The sequence below is a fragment of the Rhinolophus ferrumequinum genome, chromosome X, assembly GCF_004115265.2.
Source record: "Rhinolophus ferrumequinum isolate MPI-CBG mRhiFer1 chromosome X, mRhiFer1_v1.p, whole genome shotgun sequence".
In the NCBI taxonomy this organism is placed as follows: Eukaryota; Metazoa; Chordata; class Mammalia; order Chiroptera; family Rhinolophidae; genus Rhinolophus; species Rhinolophus ferrumequinum.
In genome coordinates this window covers 68,726,521-68,735,265 of record NC_046284.1, presented here as the reverse complement: position 1 = coordinate 68,735,265, position 8,745 = coordinate 68,726,521, and positions in this window count along the sequence as shown.

Sequence of the window (8,745 nt, the reverse complement as noted above, 5' to 3'; positions counted from 1 at the left end):
GTAAGTTAAAGCTGCTTTTAGCACTTCCTCGACAGCTCACCTTAGCTTTTGCTAAACTTGGCAGCATTATAGGGGTCATATTTTCACACGGATGCACTCTTCCTGAACAGAATGTATTTGACAGAAACAAGTTTTTCTCTCATGCCAGGCATTTGTGTGCCTGCTTTTCATAACAAACAGCAAGACAAAGCTCACCATTCTGGACTCACTCCCAATATTTCCAATTTAGCTATGAAAACAAGATTTTTGCTTCATGGTTTGGAGGAATGCCCTTTAAAAGTTAACTCTTTACAAGAACACAACATTTTCCCTTCAATAATCATTGTATCATTTATTATTTGGATTTTGTTTGCATTTCTTTGGATATCCTCATATCATCTGAGTTGGTAAGGAAGACGTTCTCATATAAGTTGTACTTCCCCCCGCCTCACATAATTTAGCATTTTATTATAGTTCTTATTTGCATTATTTTTTGTTTCAGATACTAAGTCTGATCTCAATAATCAGATTGGGAATAGCATTTGTTTTGTTTCTAGGTTTTTGACACAGTCTAGAAGAATCCCAAGCTGCCAGAGTTTTGTTTGAAACAGACTGTTTTTCAAGAGTTCATGTGTTTTCATACTCTATCCTTTCATAATGAATAGTGTCTGTCAAAAAAGGGACAAATTATTATGGTAGATTAGGACCTTAGTGGAGTAAGGGAAAAAAACCTTGCCAGGCTAGATCTAAAATATATATTCAAATACACCATAAGCTTATCTTCAGTGGTTCAAGGACAGAATGTCATGCAGCCAGTATTCTCAGTCTTCGGCAGAAGTCAAAGCATCCAATGAAAACTTTGACACTGAAAGAATGACTATTCAGTTCTTCATTTTGGAGCAGGTTATTAGAAGGACACTGGCAAAAAGACCTACTTTTAAATGGCTACATTCCTATTAGGAAGAGAAAGAAATATATATATTTTTTTATTTGTAAAAGAACATGGATGAATTAAAATTGGTATTTTAGCTGAATATAATTATGTCATCATAATCATCATAATTATCTTTGTGAGCCTCAATGACTGATTTGGAATAGAATGTTAGTGTATTGTACATGTCACCTTAATTCTTTACTGTCGTGCTTTCCTTTTTAAAATTTGCTTTCTTTAACCCCTGAAGTATTCAAAGATGCTATTATCATCCTTTTCAGTTCATAGGCCTACATTATTCACTGTTTGAATACAATATAAAACTAGAACAGCTATTTTGTGCTGAAATATATTTTTCCATCTTTGCTGGGAGAAAAAATATCAACCTTCTTATACACAGAAAACTGATATACAGAGATATTAGTTGATTCCATAATACATAAGAGTGCTACTTGTACATGAAATGAGATATTAGAAAATGTTAATGTGTGTATTATTCTGTGTGACTTCAGATCTCATCACTAAACTTATGAAAGACTATTTTGATTAGTGCCTGGACTAGATACAAATCAGATACTGAAATCAAAAAGAGGATAAATGAGCTCCTGCATAAAGGTTGGCACAAGTACCATAAAAAACCAATTTTGTATCATTGGAGTATGAGTTGAAATTTATGAATATGAGTCTCTTTTACTCAGGGTTCAAAATAGTCCTTATGAAGCAAGGCTTATACTTCATGAACTGGGCCTTCTTAGCATTCACAACTGTGTATGTATGTCTGGGTGGCTTTCAATTTTTAGTTTGAGTACAAAACTGAACTTTGCTGAACATGTGTAAAAACCTTGAATTTTCTAGACCATTTTAGCCTGAGAGAAAAAAAGTCCTATCACTAGAAGAGCAACAAAACTAAATTTTTCTGACACTTCCCCTATAACTATTGCAGGACCTCCCCATTTGGTTCAAGGAGTTCAGGAAGAACGGGAAGGGGTGGTATATCTTAAATGGGATTGACCTTCCTCTCTACTTTTGTGTAGCTAACTCCTATTCACATATCAAGAGACTCTTAGCCCAAGGAACACCTCCTTTGGAAAGTTTTTCCTGATCCTCATTATGATTTAGATGGCCCTCCTCTATATATTCATAAAACCTTATGCCTAACATCCTCCTTTTTACAGTGTTAATTATGGAATTGTAATCATTGATTACTTATTTGCTGCCCTGTGCCTTTTCCATCATCTCATTCCTTTCCTTCCTCCTCTCCTCTTTTCCCATTCCTAAATGACCACACACATACACAGGACTATGAATTCCTCACCTGTAGAGAATATGGTTTGTCGAACTTTGAATTTTCAGCACTTAGAATGATGTATTGTACATAGTAATGTCCAACCAATATTTATTGAGTGAATATATATGAATGAATGAATGCTTAGAAATTAGTCGTATCGGCTATCACCATTTTCTTCTTTTCCTCCAGCTTCCTAGCAGGATTCTGCTGCTGCTAATGCCCACTGTATTAGTAATGCCCATAACAAAATACCACAGACTGGGTATCTTAAACAATGGAAATTTATTTTCTCATAGTTCTGGAGGCTAGAAGTCCAAAATCAAGGTGTCATCAGGGTTGGCGCCTTCTGAGGGCCCTGAAGGAAGATTTGCTCCAGGCTTCTCTCCTTGGCTTGTAGATGGCTCTTTTCTGTATTCACATGTCTTCCCTTTACATATATGCCTGTGTCCAAATTTCCTCTTCTTGTGAGGGAATTTTAGATTAGGGCCCACACTAATGGCCTCATTTTAACTTAATTACTACTTTAAAGACCCTATCTCTAAATGTAGTCACATTATGAGGTGAATTGGGGGGGGCACACAATTCAGCTTATAACACTCACCAATGGTGACGCTACTAGTAATAATGATATATATTAAGCAAACATTGTTTGAGCACATATTTTGTGTCAGAAACTGTGCTAAGTGCTTTATATGCATATCTGTGACACATAAGGTTACCCTAGTGCCTGCCACAGGCACCCATACCCATTGAATCCCACCAAAGGCACCAATATTTTGTCCATCCTGTGCTTTAGTAGTTAACCTCACTGTAGAAAGAATCCTTTCCTTCCATTGGTGTGATATCCTACTAAGCAGGTTATAGAGAAGTGCTGCTCAGCACTTCTAATACTTCTAATATTCTTAAGGATTCATAGAAACAGCTCTTTCCCTTTTATTCTTTTACTGCATTCTCCATATATGGAACCTCAGCCATGGGTCCACAGGAATTCAGCCAAGGGACCATGCTGAATACAATCGCAGTGCTATACTCAGAACTGTACCTCCCCATTCATTCCTTGCAATGTCTTTGTGTGCTTTGATTCCCTCTTCTTTTGGTTTGATTTTTTTCCCCAAGACTTACATGTAATGAATGGATCCATAGCCAAATCACTTCTATCGTACCTCTAGACATGCCTGATTTCTACAAAATGCATAGCCTAAGTTCTCAAGGGAGACCCCAGCTAAATCCAGCTGCATATTGAGTCTTTACCATGATTTGTAAAGAAATTTTAATTATGCAATTGTTTCCCCTTTTTAAATATGTTGTGAGAGGTGATGAAGGGGTAACTTTCTTAAATCTGTAAACATTTTATTATTATTATTATAAGGATTGAAAATGTTTTGAACAGAGCTGGAAATTGAGGAGAAATTTAGGTGTTTGGGGAAAAAAAGACTATACTGTAAAGAGAAGTAACCTTGTGATTTCATGTAGTCCATCTTTTTTGAGCTAGATTATACAAATGCCTACATTATAGGCATTTAAGAACATAATGAACTCTTTTTATCCTTCTCATGGAAAAAAAGAGTTTATTCAGAGGTACTGGGGGAAAAAAGTTGATGCATGAGTGAAAAAAAATCATTCCCTTCTGTTTTTTAGAGGTATTGGGAATAGCTCAACTGTAGCTGCTCCAAGGCTGAGCAAGGCCTGGTAGGGAAATATGTTCTACCACAGCCTCTCAATGGACCAATGGCAGTATCCTGCGTTCAGTCATGGAAATGTTGACTTACCCAATCCCCCACCATGTGAGTACAGACAGAATTGCCCAGAGATTTTTATCCATCTAGCTGAATCCATCTTTGTAAAGATAATTTTGGAAATCCAATTACTCTAGAGTTAAAATAAAAATGAATCCCAAATATACCCTGCAGGTTTTCTTTATTTTATTTTTTTTCAGCAAAATGGATTTATTCAGAAAAAAACAAAAATTGGCATTTCTGGACATGTCATCCAATGGCAGACCATGTGCAAGTCCCGGGCTTTCTTTATTTTAAAAACTTCAAATCAATAAGGAAAAAAGGAGTTCGAAGTTGTTTCCCATTCTATGAGTGCTCCTCCACATGATTCTATTAGAATCTTTGTATTTATCACAGTTTTAAGTTTAATTGACAGCATGTTTCATTGTTCTTTCACATTGTGATTAATTTGCAGTACATCAATATTATCAAAACTTTTCAAGCTAGATTACCAAAATCCTGGTGACTTTTATTGCCAAGATTTGACAGAGAAATTATTTTCTCTAATGTTCAATCCTTTCACCCTCGATTCAGTTTACCAAAACCTCTTACAATTGCTGTTCTTGTAGTGTCAGGAAGAATTTCACATCTCTTTGCAGAATTAAACTTATTGAGTTGGTGTTTCATACACCAGACCTATAATTTTGTTTTCTTATCCTTGGGGATTGCCTATTCACATTAGTGGGAGCTGAGCAAACACATCAAGCAAACAGGAGCCCTCCCTTCACTTGAGAACTAGGTAACAAGGGTACAGTTATCAGTGCTAGTAATATTGCATCTCCGGTAGAATTTAAAGGATCACTTTTAATTACAGGTAGAGAACTAAACTTGATACGGTATTACATAGCTGCACTATTTATAAAATTACAAATCCCTTCACAAACATCGAAAAACTGACCTTTACATGTTAGCGTTATAATAAAGATGTATTTTACAAGTGTATGCAATTAAAATTTTTGCCAACAATGTTAAAAACTTGAAATAACTCAACTCTACTTCAATTTAAAAAAAAAACAAACAAACTTGAAATCACTGTGGAAAATAAAAGGCCCTTATTATGTATTCTTTAGGAGATGACAACACAGCAGTTTTCACCTGGAATTTTAATTTGCAGATCCAATATCTCTCTCTCTCCAAACAAACGCAATTTGGTATAAACTTGCACCAGTGTGTAACATGCCAATTAGATACCCCAAATAAGGTCAAGATCCATCTCAGCCGTAAGTAGGGCCTAACAGGATTTCTTTATAGTTTTAGGCTTGATTGACACTGTTGGCACTTCTCATAGATTGAAAATGTTTCATTAGGTCTTAAAATTTTCTAACAATATTGTATGATATCTATAGCAAATCATCTTTCCCAAGCAACAAACAAACAAAAAAGAGGGCATTACTAAACAGAAAACATTATTTAAATTTGTTTTGGATTGATTCCTTTTTATGTATAATATCTACTTCCCAGCCTTAATTCTTTTTTTCCTGAACAATAAACATAACCGAATATATGGCAGGTATAGAGCATGATTTGGACATTTCACTTGTTGGTGCTTTTCCACATCATTATTGGACGCACCATGCTACTGACTATATAAAAGAAACAACTAAAACTCAAGAAAGGTCACTTATGAGAGTCTACTCAAAAAATCTGATGGAGGGAAAAATGACATGTAAAACCCTGTGTAAGTAAAAGAATCCTATAATAGTCAATGTAGGTACTCCTTTGAGACAAACAACAATGTATGTTTAAAAGCTTTGTACAGATGGGATTGCAAATTGGTGCAGCCACTATGGAAAACAGTAGGGAAGTTCCTCAAAAAATTAGAAATAGAGGGCGCTGGCCCTGTGGCTCAGGCGGTTGGAGCTCCGTGCTCCTAACTCCGAAGGCTGCCGGTTGGATTCCCACATGGGCCTGTGAGCTCTCAACCACAAGGTTGTCCTTGGACTCCTGCAAGGGATGGTGGGATGCGCCCCCTGCAACTAACAACAGCAACTGGACCTGGAGCTGAGCTGCGCCCTCCACAACTAAGATTGAAAGGACAACAACTTGACCTGGAAAGAATAAAGTCCTGGAAGTACACACTGTTCCCGAATAAATTCCCCTTCCCCAATAAAATCTTTTTTAAAAAATTAAAAATAGAGCTACCTTATGACCCAGCAATTCCACTTTTTATCCAAAGAAATCCAAAACACTAATTCAAAAAGGTGTATGCACCTCTATGTTCACTGCAGGACTATTCATAATAGCCAAGATATGACTGAATAAGGAAGGTGTGGTACATATGTACAATGGAATATTACTCTGCCATAAAAAAGAATGAAATCTTACCATTTGTAACAACATGGATGGACCTAGAGGCTATTATACTAAGTGAAATAAGTCAGGCTGAGAAAGACAAATACTGTATTATCTCACTTAAAAGTGGACTTTAAAGAACAGAATGAAGAAAGAAACAAAACAGAAAGAGACCAATAGATACAGAAAACGAACTGGTGGTTACTAGATAGAGGATGATTGGGGGCTGGGTGAGAAAGGTGAAGGGAATAAGAAGTAGAAATTGGTAGTTACAGGAGGGTTACCGGGATGTAAAGTACAATATGGGTAATATAGTCAAAGTATTGTGAAAACTATGTATAGTGTCAGATGGGCACTATACTTACTGGGGGGGGATCATATCATAAATTATATAAATGTCTGACCACTATGCTGTGCACCTGAAACTAATATAAAATAATATTGAATGTCAACTGTAATTTTTAAAAGATAGTCATGGGGATGTGTAGTGCAGCGTGGGGAATATAGCCAGTAATGTTTTAATAGCTACGTACAGTGTCTGGTGAGTAGTAGTAGACTTGTTGAGGTTATCACTTTGTGAAGTGTGTAAATGTCTGATCACTATGTTGTTCTGTACACCTGAAACTAATAAAATCAATTAATTAATTAGGAAAAAAATGAAAGCTTTGTGCAGAGACCTATTTTTCCAAGTGTTGTCTGCTTCAATTGCTTTTGATGCTCCCACAGAGAAACAATAGATGGCCCTTTCTCGTAAGTGTGCTATTGCTTCTGCTGTACTGAGAGTCTGCATTAAGGAACAGTTACAAGTAATAAGAGTTAAATCTTATTTAAACAGTTACAAGTAATAATAGTCAAATAAGAGTTAAAAAAGGGTTGCCAACTAGTGAGGTCCTAACTCTGACCATGTGATAAGTACATATGAGGCAATTCAAAGAATCATCAGTCTTGAAATAAGGATTCTGTGCTTACTTTCCTTCACCCCAATCTGATTTTTCTTAGGTTCAAAAGAGAGGCATAGGTGACTCTTTGTATGATTGTTTTAGTATACCAAGCAATAGAGATGCACGTCCTTGTTTATGTGGTGAAATGAATCTCTTTACATCATTGTCCTTGAGATATTTATTTTAATATATCTTATGTTATCTAATAAAGTGTAATGGATCCATTAAGTAGTCCTAAAAGATGTTTTAATTTATCAAATTTTTGTAATAAAAATAACTAAATTTTTAAAAATCCTCAAATGCTGACAGGCAGATATGAAAAACAATCATTTAATAAGCTTTCTTATTAAGGTTTAAAGAAAATTAACAATCCACATTTGACTTGGAATTCAACAAATTCACTCTTCTTAGCAGGTATAGAAAAAATAATAATAGTCAAATTTCTAATTTGAAATGTGAGATTGATGACAATTATAGCAACTCCTCTTATTTGTTCCGTTGCTATCCAAATGCTTATTTAAGGAATGTAGCTAACTTTGGCTGACAAGAGCACTGAACACTGACCAACAATCCAATGTATTTGTTATTTTTATGAATTTTCTGATATAATGGAAATGACTGAGTTTGCAATCTATGTTCTCATCCAAGTCATTCCTACCCATGCTGAGCAGAATGGAGGATAGGACTCTGTGGTGCAATACAGAAACTTGCAGTTGATATTACTCCACTATTGGTATTCATCCAATTATCCAGCTAATATATATTAACATATTTTTTTGTTTTATCTGTAAAAATGTAACTGAAAATGTAAAAGTTTTCTAATTCGTTTGATTTAGGAAAATTGAGATAATCTATGCCTTTAGGATTTCTTTTTTTTACCACTTGGTAGTTTCCTGTGTATCCATCCAGAGCCCTACGGTGCACATAAAGCTTATACTCATATGTGTAAATTTGTATTCCTTTCTTTAACACAAACAATAACATACTATGTAAATGGTAGTATACTGTGAAACTGTTTTACATGTTGCTTTTTTCACATAATATATCTTGGACATTTTTTTCCCAGTAAATCTAGATCTGCTGCATTTTTAAATGGCTAAGTTGTATTGTAGTTATATGGATGCACCATAATTTATTTAGTCAGTTCCCTACTGGTAGACATTTAAGTTGTTTCCAATATTTTGCTACTATTGCAAGAAATCTTCAGTAACTATCCTTGAACATACTTCTTGGTCTGCATTTACAATAATACCTATAGAAAAAAGATCTTAAAAGTAGAATTGTTAAGTGAAAGAATATTTTAAATTCTAACACATTTTGTCAAAATGCTTTTCAACCAAAAATTTATGAGAGTGCCTGATTCCCTATACTTTCACTCTTCTGTTTTTGTGTGGCTCTAATTGTTAAAAGTTTTTTCTTATATTGAGCTGTAATCTACTTTTCTATAATTTCCCCCATTAGTTCTAGTACTGACCTGTGAACTTATACATACATATTCAACCCCTCTCCGATATAACAACCCTTTAAGAAATTAAAGAG